Source organism: Primulina tabacum, chromosome 1, assembly GCF_025594145.1.
Source record: "Primulina tabacum isolate GXHZ01 chromosome 1, ASM2559414v2, whole genome shotgun sequence".
NCBI lineage: Eukaryota > Viridiplantae > Streptophyta > Magnoliopsida > Lamiales > Gesneriaceae > Primulina > Primulina tabacum.
In genome coordinates, this window is record NC_134550.1 from 21,839,339 (window position 1) to 21,853,376 (window position 14,038).

The window sequence follows — 14,038 nt, forward strand, 5'->3', positions numbered from 1 at the left end:
TGTCAGTAGATGGAAGTAGTCACGGAAGTGTGGGACATGGCCGTTATGGCAACGATGAGGCTGGCCGAGAACATCGTCGTAGAGATCGTGACGAAAGGCGTCACCGAGATCATTATGAAAGGAGACGTAGGAACCGTGTCAACATTATGGATTTCATGAAGATTGGACCTCCACCGTTGAGCGGAGATGATAATGCTGATGTTACTGAAGCTTGGGTCGATATCATGGAGCAGTGTTTTTGAGTGTTGCACTATGACGAGGATGAGAAGATGGAGGTAGCCGATTTCATGATCCAAGGAAAAGCTCGAAAATGGTGGAAACATTTTTCTACCATTCTAGTTCAGCAGCATGGGCGGATTCGTTGGGAACATTTCTGTCAGGCCTTCATCAATCATCACTTTCCGCCAGCTCTTTGTAAGGCGAAGGAGATGGAACTATTGACCATTAATCAAGGAGATTCGATCATTGAGGATTATCAGAAGCATTTTACGGATCTGTTGTCGTACGCTCCTCACATCAGTTAGAATTCTGCAACAAAATATTCTCACTTTTTAAATGGTTTGAACCAGGAGATTTTTGATCGGGTTTCTGTCTATGATGATCCTACTTCGTATGAAGGATTAATGAATCGTTTTCGTCAAGCCAAGATCAGTATTGCTAGGAGGAAGGCTATGCAAGCTAGCAAAAGTTCTACTTTGTTGGGACCAAGAGGTCAGTCTTTCAAGAAGTCTGTATCTTCTTCTTCTTCTGGTTCTGGAGGGGTGCACAACTTTGGTAGGAAAAAGCTGCAATGTGGCCACTGCGGAGGCAATCACTAGACGGAGAATTGTCAAAAAATAACAGATGCATCTTTCAATTGTGGTGGTTTTGGTCACATAAATAGGGATTGCCCAAAATTTGAGAATCAGAGTGGAGGCGGAGGTTCTATGACATGGTCTTACAGTGGAAAACAGTCTGAGGTCACTATGCAACAGAAAGGTTTTCCTGCTCAACGTTCTTGTTGTGGAGGAATATCACAAGGATCTCAGCAACGCCCACGAGTTCAGGGGCAAGTGTTTGCCCTGAACCAAGAACAAGCTGAGGAGCAAAACGAGAGAGTCATTGCAGGTAATTTTCTTTTATGTGGTATTCCTGGATATGTATTAATTGACACTGAAGCATCGCATTCATTCATAGCATCAATGTCTGTTAAGAAGCACAAACTACCCTACGTGTCATTAGATGTTTTGATGTCGGTGTCTACAACGATGGGACAAGAGGCTTTAGCTAAGCGACTTGTAGTATAATTTTTGTTAGAGTTTGACGGAAAATACTTGTCTGCCAATTTGATGATATTGGCTATGGAAGATTTCGATTGTATTGTTGGAATCGACCTATTGACTAAGTATAGAGCGACTGTAGACTGTTATCAACGTCTCGTTCAGTTTCGTCCAAAAAGAGACGAGAATTGGTTCTTCTTTGGTGAGGGAGCTCGACCTCCAATGCTAGTAGTTTCTGTTGCAAAGTCACAATGGGCTTTAGCGAAAGTAGGAGAAGAATACCTCATTTATGCTGTTGACGTATCAAAGGATGTAATCGACGTGAATAACACTCCAGTTGTCGATGAATTTCTTGATGTTTTCCCCGATGAAATTCCTGGATTTCCTCCGGAGAGGGAAGTGGAAGCGGAGATAGCGTTGGTACCAGGAACCGCACCTATCTCCAGAGCGTCTTATAGATTGGCACAAACGGAGATGAAAGAGTTGAAACAACGGTTACAAGATCTTCTTGACAATGGGTACATTAGACCCAGTGTGTCTCCTTGGGGAGCACCAGTGTTGTTCGTTAAAAAGAAGGATGGGTCTATGCGACTTTGCATAGATTATCGACAGTTGAACAGAGTAAAAATCAAGAATAAATATCCGTTACCACAGATCGATGATTTGTTTGATCAACTGCAAGGGACTTCAGTGTACTCGAAGATCGATTTGTGGTCTGGGTATCATCAACTTCAAGTTCATCAACATGATATCCCTAAGACTGTATTCCGAACAAGGTATGGACATTACGAGTTTCTAGTGATGTCGTTTGGTTTGACGAATGCTCCAGCAATATTTATGAATTTGATGAACCGAGTATTCCTAGAGTATCTTGACAAGTTTGTCATTGTCTTTATTGTTGACATAATGGTATACGCTCGTAGCCTTAAAGAGCATGCACAACATTTAAGGATTCTGTTGCTAACCTTAAAGAATCACCAACTGTATGCTAAATTGAACAAGTGCGAGTTTTAGCTCGACAACTTGTCTTCTTGGGACATGTCATATCCAAAGATGGGATATCAGTGGATCCTAGCAAGATTGAAGCAATGTTGAGTTGGGAACGATCGGATCGAAGCAATGTTGAGTTTGGCAGGTTATTACCGCAGATTCATCTCAGGATTTTCTCAGATTGCCAAACCATTGACTCAAATGACGTGTAAAAATGTGCAGTTCGAATGGACACGTGATTGTGAAAATAGTTTCAATGAACTGCGTCAACATTTGACAACTGCACCAGTTTTAGCTCTGCCATCTGGATCAAGAGGGTACATTGTGTACAATGATGCATCACTTCAAGGACTTGGGTGCGTTTTAACCCAGAATGGTCATATGATTGCATATGCATCCAAACACTTGAAGAAGCATGAAGAGAATTATCCAGTTCGTGATCTGAAATTGGTAGTGATTGTGTTTGCTTTGAAGATCTGGCGACATTATCTCTACGGAGAGAGATTTGAGATTTTTACAGGTCACAAGAGTTTGAAGTATATCTTCACTCAAAGAGTTGAATATGCGCCAAAGAAGATGGATGGATTTGTTAAAGGATTATGATTGCGAAATCAAGTATCATCCAGGATCAGCGAATCTTACAGTTGATGCTCTTAATCGCAATGTGAGATTATCTGCACTTCAGACAAGTTTCATATCAAGTGTAAGCCAAGATTTTTTGTTCTCTGGGATTTCACTTCCGTCATAAGAAAGGAATGGAACACATTCGAGTAACGAGCATTTTATCTGAACCGACGTTGTATGCCAAAATTAGATAAGCTTATTTTTCTGACCCGAAAGTGAAAAAATTAGCAAGATAGCTAATGGAGACAACACATCTGTCTTTGCGTTCCAAACAGATGGAACCTTGTGTCTGTCAGGAAGGATCGTAGTTCCAGAAGATTCTAAATAAAGAGACGAGATTTTATCTCAAGCTCATAGGAGTAAGTTGAGTATCCACCCTGGAAGCATGAAAATGTATAAGGATTTGAAGGCCAGGTTTTGGTGGAAAAGTATGAAGAAAAGTGTTTACCAGTTTGTAGCCAAGTGTTTGGTTTGTCAGCAAGTGAAAGCTGAACATCGACGACCAAGAGGATTACTTCAAAATCTTCCTATCCCTGAGTGGAAGTGGGAGCATGTAACGATGGATTTTGTCACCCACTTGCCGCTGTCTTCTAAGAATTGTGATGCAATTTGGGTTGTTGTGGACCGACTGACTAAGTCAACACATTTCATTCCGTATAGTCGGGAATATAGTTTCGATCGCATGGCAATACTATACATCTAAGAGATTCTTAAATATCTTGGTGTGCCAACAAGTATAGTCAGTGACAGATATCCACGCTTTACCTCAAGGTTCTGGGGAAGTTTTCAAAAAGCGTTGGAAATGACATTGAGTCTGAGTACTACCTATCATCCAGAGACCGATGGTCAGTCTGAGAGGACTATTCAGAGACTCGAGGACATGTTGCGTGCTTGTGCTTTGGATTGTGGACCAGCATGGCATGATCATCTGCCGCTTACTTGTGGAGTTTGCATATAACAATAGCTACCACTGCAGCATTGGTATGACTCCATTTGAAGCATTATATGGTAGACATTGTTGTACTCTATTGTTTTTGGACGAAGTAGGAGAACGACAAGTGCAAGGACCTGAATTAGTGCAACAAGCGATTGACGTAGTGGAATTGATCAAGAAGAGAATTAAGGCTGCACAAGATCGTCAATCAAGTTACGCAAATACCAAGCATAGACCTCTACAGTTTCAGTCAGGGGCAAAGGTTTTCCTTAAAGTTTCACCATTCCAGAGGGTGATGAGATTTGGACTCAAGGGGAAATTAGCTTTACTGCCGTATTCGTCCCGCATTCATAATGCTTTTCATGTGTTGCTACGACTGTATGTAGCAGATGAATCGCAAGTTCTTGGTCCGACAGATGCTCAACTTGAAGAAAACTTGACTTATTTTGAGCAGACGCTTTTAATCCTGGGTAGGAAAGATAAAAATCTCAGAAACCATACCATTCCACTTGTTCTAGTGCAATGGCAACGCCGAGGTACTGAAGAGACGAATTGGGAGTTAGAGAGTCGTATGCGCTCTGAGTATCCACATTTGTTTTGAGTTGTATCTTTGTAATCATGAGTTGTATTTTATTCGGTTGTAATGTACTTCAGTTCTGATTTCGAGTATGAAATCTTTGGAAGGAGGGGAGGATGTAATGACCCGAATCTTTATTTTGAATGAAATATTAATTAAGAGATTATTAAAGAGTTTTTAATCAAGTATTATTAAGGAATTGTTAATTCGGGATCAAGATGTTGGATCAACCGAATTTAAAAATGGATAATCCGATCTACTTCAGATTACATTATCTCGAGAAATCAAACTAGACAAATGATATTCTGACATGGGGCAGATAAGATTGATTCAAATTTTCTGAAATAGTCTGGATACAGCCTATAAATGGAAGCTGAATTCTTTTGTTTCCTACACCGCATTCTTCAGAGAGAGTTCTAGCTATATACCTTAGGTTTTCTAGCCAGTTTCTAGAGCACTTTGGTGTCGGGAAGTTTCGGAGCTAGTGTTGACTCGAGGAGTGGTCGGTGAACTGAGATCAAGACATCATCAGCAGGCTGACGACGGATGCAGGTATAATCCTAAAGCCTTAAATAGTGATTTAAGGATCATTAGGGAGAACTTTGTAGCATGTTTGGTAATTCAGTATCTGGTTTGATAGTGATTTCATTATGTTGGTATTGTCTAGGTTCAGGGCTTTCTGTCAGATTGTTTTAGTGAGGTACGTAATGTACTGACTGAGATATCCAAGCGTAGTATAAAAATCATACACAAATGATACCTCTATTTTATTTCAACAAACATAAGTACATGTTTTGTTCCATTTCATACTTAAATAAACTAGTATTTGAAACACATTACATATCAAATGTAAACACTACTAGTTCATCTGCTAAGCCCGTAATCACCACGCTATCTTGATCTCTCATCTTTGTCTCGACCCTGATCCTGCCCCATCTGTTGTCATGCACACATACAAACAAGACAACAGCCGGATAACCCTGGTGAGAATAAATCCTAGTATAAACAATGTCTACATGCAATTACTGAACTAACATAAAATCATGGAACATATATCACTGCATGTATCATAGTCTGAAATTTGATTCAATATCAAACAGTAACTAAAACATGGATCATAATCTACGAAACATAATCTATACAATCTGTAATTCAATTCTTGACTCGGTATCTCAGACTCGACTCATCTCTCTTCTAATCTAGGGATCCCGGTGAATAAGAACGTAACAATTCTCCCACCTACTACTACCGTTCGCGTTGGAGGTACGTTCTTATTTCTGGACTTTGGTCTACTCTATATCGAATTATCTGCAATAAGGACAGCTCTGTCTCATAAGCATGTCGATACACCAAACGTCCAGTGTCTTGGCATATCTGCCAAAGACTAAGCCTATTCTGACAATGTGCAATGGGTCAGTGACTATTCTGTCATAATCTAACCCCTCTGTCAGTGACTCTCACTTAATAGTTATCTGCTCTCTACTATCTAATTCAATAAAATAAACGTAATCATTTAAAAACAAAAAGGTATAAAAGAAGCAATACCATACAAGTATGTGGTTTAGGGAAACTCGAGTTAAATCTAACTCAAGTTGATCTCCCAGTTAACATCGATTTATACCTTTCTCTTCTCGGTCTGACGAAATCAAAGTCTCGAATTCAAATCTGTCCATATCTAATCTGGCAATGACAATACCGAATAGCCATAATATCAATAGACATTCTCAAATCAATACTGGATATAATCAGAACGAAATCAAATTCTATTTAAACGGCATAACTGCACAAAAACGATATACCCAGAAATATCATATCTATCAGACACCAATCCCAACATCTCATAATCAATGATAATACAAATCTAATATCAAATCTCTATCAATCCTGCATCTGATTAATATCAATCTACTGATTCGACGGCATAACGGTTTAATCTCGCGATACCGGTCACTCAAACCTCAAAAATCAATACAAAAACTCATACTCCTTATCATAAACACATCTACCATGCTGAAATCTGCATATACCCAACTCAAGACATGCTGAACATAATAATAATAGCATACGATGTTCGTTCTTCAATCCGGTTGCGAATATACGTTCACAATAATCATAAGGACACATAATCTTAATCATATCAGAATTTCTCCAACATCTAAACTTCAAACTATCGAGGAACTGAATAAAACTTACATCCCCTTGAAGCCTTTGATGAGAGAAGCACGAAACTGAATTCGGATCTAAAATCCAATGGCTAGATCTTGAGTAATCACAATTCAAAGATGGAATGAAGCTTTAGGATTTCTGAAGTGTGCTCTCGTTCTTGCTGCTGAAGCTGATTAAGGAAATGGATACAACACACTATATTGCATGGCTAAGGGCAAGTGTCTTATTTTTTCATTCAGCACGTCGTACCGCGGGTGCGCTACACATTACACCGCGGGTGCGCTAGGCATATTGATTCAAACTCAAATTTCAGAAGCGGCGGCCGCAGGTGCGCTGGCTCTTGCCCCGCGGGTGCGGTCTTGTCTCTGTACATTTACCGCAGGTGCGGTGGCTTTATACCGCGAGTGCAGTCAAGCTACTGTCAACTTTCAACATTTTATGATAAACGATCGCGGGTGCACTATCTATTGAACCGCGGGTGCACTGTCTCTGCTGTCCCAACCATATATTTTACAACTAGAATCGAATCGCAACATCGCTTCTTCGGCCTTTGATAAATACATCAAATCATGCATTAATAATTGCTGATTACCAACTCACATCTCGGGCCTTTCATTTCTCCCCCTCTTAGATATGAGTTCGTCCTTGAACTCGCAGGCAATCAATCAAAACAAGTAAAAGAAGCAATAAAATCAAAAGCTGAATAAATACTCACATCATGTAAATAACTCGGGATATCTTTGTCTTATCTCTGATTTTATCTCCCAAGTCGCTTCTTTAATGCCATGACGACTCCACTGGACTTTCACTAGCGGAATAGTCTTTGTTCTGAGTTGTTTTTCTTTCCCATCAAGAATCTGGATTGGCTGTTCAATATAACGTAAAGTGTCGTCAAGCTCGGCTTCATCTAGTTGAAGAATATGAGAAGTGTTTGGCATATATCTACGCAACATCGATACATGAAAGACATCATGTATCCCAGATAGAGAAGGAAGAATGGCGAGTCGATAGGTATGATCGCCAATCTTCTCAAAAATCTCGTATGGATCGATTTATTTTGGAGACAACTCTCTTTTCTTGTCAAATCTGACGACATTTTTGAAAGTAAAAATCTTCAAGAATACTCAGTTTCCTGCCTCAAACACCAATAGTCGTCGTCTAACGTTGGCATCTTTGGCCTATCTGTCTTGAGCTGCCTTCATTTTCTTCTAAATCAACTTCACTTTTTCTGTCATATCCCTGATCATATCAGGTTCAATCTCAGGTATCTTCAATAAGTCACCCCAATATAAGGGAATCTGCCCTTTTTTCCGTACGACGCTGCAACCGGTGACATCTCTATATTCATCTGCGAGTTATCGTTGTATGATAAACATAAAAATTGTACATTAATTAAATGTTTTATAATATAAATATATAGTTTTTGTTTTATTAAATGTTTAAATATTATATGTTTTATAATAAATTGTATAAAATATAAGTTGTTGTGTAATTACAAGTTTTTACTATTTTTTACAGGTTCGATAAAACAAGAATAAACTTGGCGTTGCAAATGGGATTAAGATGATTCTTGGACATGTAGAAAGTTGATGTTAATATCTACAATATTGGTGGCAAGCATGAGATAAAAATCCTCTCACAATTGGGATCAAATTAAGCAACAAATAAAGTTACCAAAGGAGTGGCAGTTTTACCATGCTCTAGTATTTTGACCATATCTCTCAAATTACTTGGTCAAATGATTTGAAAAAAATACCAAAACTAGACAACTCAATTATCCACATGTTTCTTTTTATGTGAAGAAGCAAATTCCGAGAAGAAGATTTTCAAAAGTGATGTGTAATATAATATAATATCTTGGAACACCAATGAAGACTTTTGTGTAAAAAAATAATATTTTATTTGTGGTTGTCTCCCCAATTTGGCTATAAATAGGGGTGCATTGTAATGTATTGAGATATCCCTCATTCTATGAACAAACCTTTGAGTTCATAATATTTCTCTCTATATTTTTTTTTATTTCTTCATTTAAATATAATTAGCATGTTAATTTCATATTCAAAGTTTTACACTTTAAATAATGAATAGCTAACTTCCTAAAGTTGAGAGGAAAAGGTGAAACTCTTGGCATGATAATAAAGTTACTAAAAGGTAAGAATCTATGTTTTATATTATTTAATCATTATTTATTGTTTATGTTATATTTATTTATTTAAGCATTTTTATACCCTACTTATAACTGAGAGTTTTGACTTATTGTTGCTATATGTTACACTAAATTCTTGGAACCATTTAAATGTTAGTTTGGTATTACCAACCATTTAAAGTGGATGCCTTGATTTATTATATATGAATATATTATAATATTAAATTTTTGGAACCATTTAAATGTTCGTTTGGTTTTACCAACCATTTAAAGTGGGAACCTTGATTTACTATATATAAATATATCATAATATTAATTTCTTGGTACCATTTAAATGTTAGTTTGGTTTTACCAACCATTTCAAGTGGGAACCTTGATTCAATGTTTACAAATTTATATAGCACAATAAATACTTGACCACATTTATAAGTTTTGGTATATATTATATACTTATAAGATAATAATATGTAACATAATATAAATATGATTATTTAATATATTGGAACCATTTTATTAAGTGGATTTCAATAATGTTCGTTAATATTAACTTTATTAAAATACCAAGAGTGGATCCTTTAATCTCAACTACTTAAATTAAAATTTGAACAATTAAAATTTACCCATTAAAGATTTAAACAATTAAAATTAAAAAGAAACAAAAACAAAAACAAAACAAAAAGACATTGTAGTGGACTTGTAATTACCTTAGCTTCCCTGTGGATACGATATTCGGACTCACCGAATTATACTACTTGTGGACAACCTGCTCTTGGGAGTGCAACAATCAAAGTCGCAACAAGTTTTTGGTGCCGTTGCCGGGGAAGTATAATTTAATTTCAAGTCTATTTAATTTTTTTTATAGTTTATTTTTCTTTATTTAAATGTTTATTGCTTTTGTGTGTTTTTATTTTTTTTGCATTTGCATTTGCATGAGCATTTGGTCACGTACACTTAGTGGTCGACTCATTCGAAATAACCCTTTATTTTTACAAAACATGGCGGAAGAACCCATCCAAGAAAATGAAGATGAAATTCAATCTCAACATGATCATGATAGACGAAGAACACTTAGAGATCACATGAATCCTACACGTACTAGTGCACCTTCATGTCTAGTTTTTCCCCCTGATGCATCTCATTTCAATTTTAAGCCTGGTATTATCCAACTTTTACCCAATTTTCATGGCTTAGATTCTGAAAATCCATACATGCATTTACGAGAGTTTGAAGAAGTGTGCAACACATATAATGATCTAAATTGTAGCATGAACACCATTCGACTTAAGCTTTTTCCTTTTTCTTTAAAAGATAAAGCTAAAACTTGGCTACAAAATCTTAGATCGAGATCCATTCGAACTTGGGATGAATTGCAACAACAATTTTTGAAAAAGTTTTTTCCATCTCATAGAACAAATTCTTTCAAAAGACAAATCATTACTTTCACTCAAAAACAAGGAGAAACTTTTTATCAATGTTGGGATAGATACAAAGAATTGCTTAATCTTTGTCCACATCATGGTTTTGAAATTTGGAGAGTTGTTTCTCAATTTTATGAAGGCTTAACACCTAAATATAGGCAAATGGTTGAATTTATGTGTAATGGAACATTTGAAGATAAAGATCCAAATGAGGCAATTGAGTATCTCGATTCATTAGCTGAAAATGCTCAAAATTGGGACACTATAGGTACAATCGAACCATCAAACAAGATTCAATCTCCTACATATGGTGGAGGTATGTACACTCTCAAAGATGAACATGATCTTCAAGCTAGATTTACCTCTTTGGCAAGAAAAGTTGAGGCACTTGAATTGAAAAAGAATGGTCAATTAAAATCTGTTCAAGAAATTGTGTGTCACATCTGTGATACAAGTGATCATTTTACAAAAGATTGTCCCACTTTGCTCTCTTTTAAAGAATGTCTCCATGAACAAGCCAATGTTTTGAACAATTTCAAAAGGCCAAATTTTGAACCATTTTCTCAAAATTACAATCCAGGTTTGCGAAATCATCCAAATTTTAGTTGGAGGAATGATAATGCTGCACAATTTTCACAACTACATTTCCAAAATCAACAAAATTTTCAAAATTATGCACCTTATGTTCCTCCACCTAAAAGAAATTTGAAGATACATTGAATTCTTTCATTGCAAAGCAAGAGTCTATCAATACTCAAACTGCTCAAACCATGACAGATTTGAAAGATACTCTTGCTAAATTTGCATCTGCACTTAATGTTCATGAAAAAGGTAAATTTCCTTCACAACCTCTGCCTAATCCCAAGGATCATCATTCACAAACTGGAACTTCTGGAACTCAATCGATGGATCTGGTAAAATCTGTTATTACCCTTCGAAGTGGTAAGGTTGTGGAAAAATCCATTCTTGAACCTTGTGAAGATGATGATAAATCAACTCCAAAGGGTAAGGAAGTGGAACCCATAACTTGCGAAGAGGAGGTTCAACAGACAGTGTCACTACCATTCCCTCATGCATTGAAAAATACAAAAAAATCAAATTTGAATTCTGATATATTTGATATTTTTAAACAAGTAAAAGTTAATATTCCTTTATTAGATGCAATAAAACAGGTACCATCATATGCCAAATTTTTGAAAGACTTGTGCACTGTGAAAAGAAAATTGAATGTGAAAAAAAAAGCATTTTTAGCCGAACAAGTAAGTGCAATCATTCAAAATAATAATACTTTGAAATACAAAGACCCTGGTTGTCCTACTATTTCATGTATTATTGGAGAACGAAAGATTAAAAAAGCCTTGCTTGATCTTGGAGCTAGTGTGAATTTACTTCCATATTCAGTTTATCAAGAACTCAATCTAGGCGAGTTAAAATCAACTTCGGTAACACTTTTACTTGCTGATAGATCTGTTAAAGTGCCAAGAGGTATGATAGAAGATGTATTGGTCCAAGTTGATAACTTTGTATATCCTGTCGATTTCATAGTTTTAGATACACAACCTATCGAAGCTTGTAATGCAATTCCTGTAATTCTGGGTCGTCCATTTTTAGCAACTTCTAATGCCCTTATAAATTGCAGGAATGGAATAATGAAGTTGTCATTTGGTAACATGACCTTGGAGCTCAATGTTTTTAATCTTTGTAAGCAACCACATGACAAAGGAGATGAAAGTGAAGATGAAAATCTTATTGAAACTCTTGTGGAAGAAAACATTCAAGAAGGGAGTATTCGTGATCAATTAGATATTTGTTCAATTGAAATTGTTAAAGAAAATATTGAAATTAATCTTGATGATTTTATCAGGTATCACTCGTTACCAGGATCAGAGAAAGAATTTGATGAAAAATATGAGAACAAAGACGAACCACCCATATTGGAGTTAAAACCCTTGCCAGAAGAATTGAAGTATGCATTTCTTGGAGAAGATGAAACATATCGGGTGGTAATTTCTTACAAACTAGAAAGTGATCAAGAAGGTAAATTAATTGATATGCTTCAAAGACATAAAAATGCAATTGGTTGGACACTATTAATCCACTAATTTGCACACACAAAATTCATTTAGAAGAAAATGCTAAAACATCTCAACAACCACAAAGGAGATTAAATCCACACATGAAAGATGTTGTGAAAACTGAAGTTCTCAAACTACTTGATGTTGGGATTATCTACCCTATTTCTGATAGTAAGTGGGTAAGCCCAACACAAGTAGTTCCAAAAAAATCTGGCATCACAGTGATAAAAAATGAAAAAGGTGAATTGTTAACAAGTCGAGTCCCATCTAGTTGGCGGATGTGTATTGATTATAGAAAATTAAATGACGCCACTAGAAAAGATCATTTTCCATTACCATTTTTGGATCAAATTTTAGAAAGAGTAGCAGGTCATCCATACTACTGTTTTCTTGATGGATATTCAGGTTATTATCAAATTCCCATTGCACTCGAAGATCAAGAAAAAACTACATTCACATGTCCTTTTGGAACATTTGCATTCAGAAGGATGCCATTTGGTTTATGCAATGCCCCAGCAACATTTCAAAGATGTATGCTAAGCATTTTTTGCGACATGGTTAAAAACTGTTTGGAAATTTTCATGGATGATTTAACTGTCTTTGGGAATACATTTGATAATTGTCTTGAAAATTTGGAAAAAGTTTTAAAAAGATGCGAGGAAAAAGGTCTTATTTTAAATTGGGAAAAATCTCATTACATGTTTACTTCTGGAATTGTTTTGGGACATGTCGTGTCATCTCATGGAATTGAAGTTGATAAAGCAAAAGTTGATGTCATTGTCAATTTACCCCCTCCAAAAACCATTAAAGAAATTCGCTCATTTTTGGGACATGCTGGATTTTATCGGAGATTTATAAAGGACTTTAGTTTAATCTCTAAACCCATTTGTAACCTCTTAACAAAAGACACTGCATTTGAGTGGACTCAAGAATGTCAAAATGCTTTTGATAAAATTATTCGACATTTAACATTAGCTCCTATCATGCAACCTCCTGACTGGTCTTTACCATTTGAAATCATGTGCGATGCGAGTCATTATGCAGTCGGTGCAGTACTGGGTCAAAGTAGAAACGGTAAGCCTTATGTGATATATTATGCAAGTAGAACTTTAAATAATGCTCAAATGAATTACTCCACAACTGAAAAAGAACTACCTGCTGTAATATTTGCATTAGATAAATTTCGTTCTTATTTGATTGGATCAACGACTATTGTGTTTACTGATCATTCTGCTATTAGATATTTGTTGACCAAACAGGATGCAAAGCCACGACTGATACGATGGATTTTGTTACTCCAAGAATTTGACATTGTGATCAAAGATAAAAAAGGAACCGAGAATGTCGTAGCCGATCATTTATCGAGACTAGTAACAGGATCATCTTGTGAAATGACACCAATTAACGATAATTTTCCTGATGAACATCTATTTTCAGTTACTACTAAACCTTGGTTTGCTAACATAGTAAATTTTCTTGTGACAGGAAAAATGCCACCGCAATGGAGTTCCCAAGATAAAAGAAAACTTTTGAATGAGGTAAAAAACTTTTATTGGGATGATCCGTATCTATTCAAGTATTGTCCAGATCAAATTTTTCGACGTTGCATACCCGACAATGAGGTAAGTAGTGTCATTAAATTTTGTCATTCAGAAGCATGCAGAGGACATTTTTCTTCAAAGAAAACGGCTGCAAAAATTTTGCAGTGTGGATTTTATTGGCCCACTTTGTTTAAAGACACCCACGAAATCTGCAAGATCTGTGAAAATTGTCAAAAATTGGGTGTGATTTCAAAAAGAAACATGATGCCTTTGAATCCTATCATTGAAATTGAAATCTTTGACTGTTG

The 14,038-nt window shown here is 36.2% G+C and overlaps 1 non-coding gene across 1 annotated transcript; it reads right to left on the reverse strand.

The window, feature by feature from the left end:
* Positions 1–10,109: 10,109 nt before the first annotated feature.
* On the reverse strand, positions 10,110–10,218 carry LOC142521472 (small nucleolar RNA R71). Its single transcript, XR_012814204.1, has one exon. It is a non-coding gene; the product is annotated as a small nucleolar RNA R71 (small nucleolar RNA).
* Between the last annotated feature and the right edge of the window lie 3,820 nt (positions 10,219–14,038).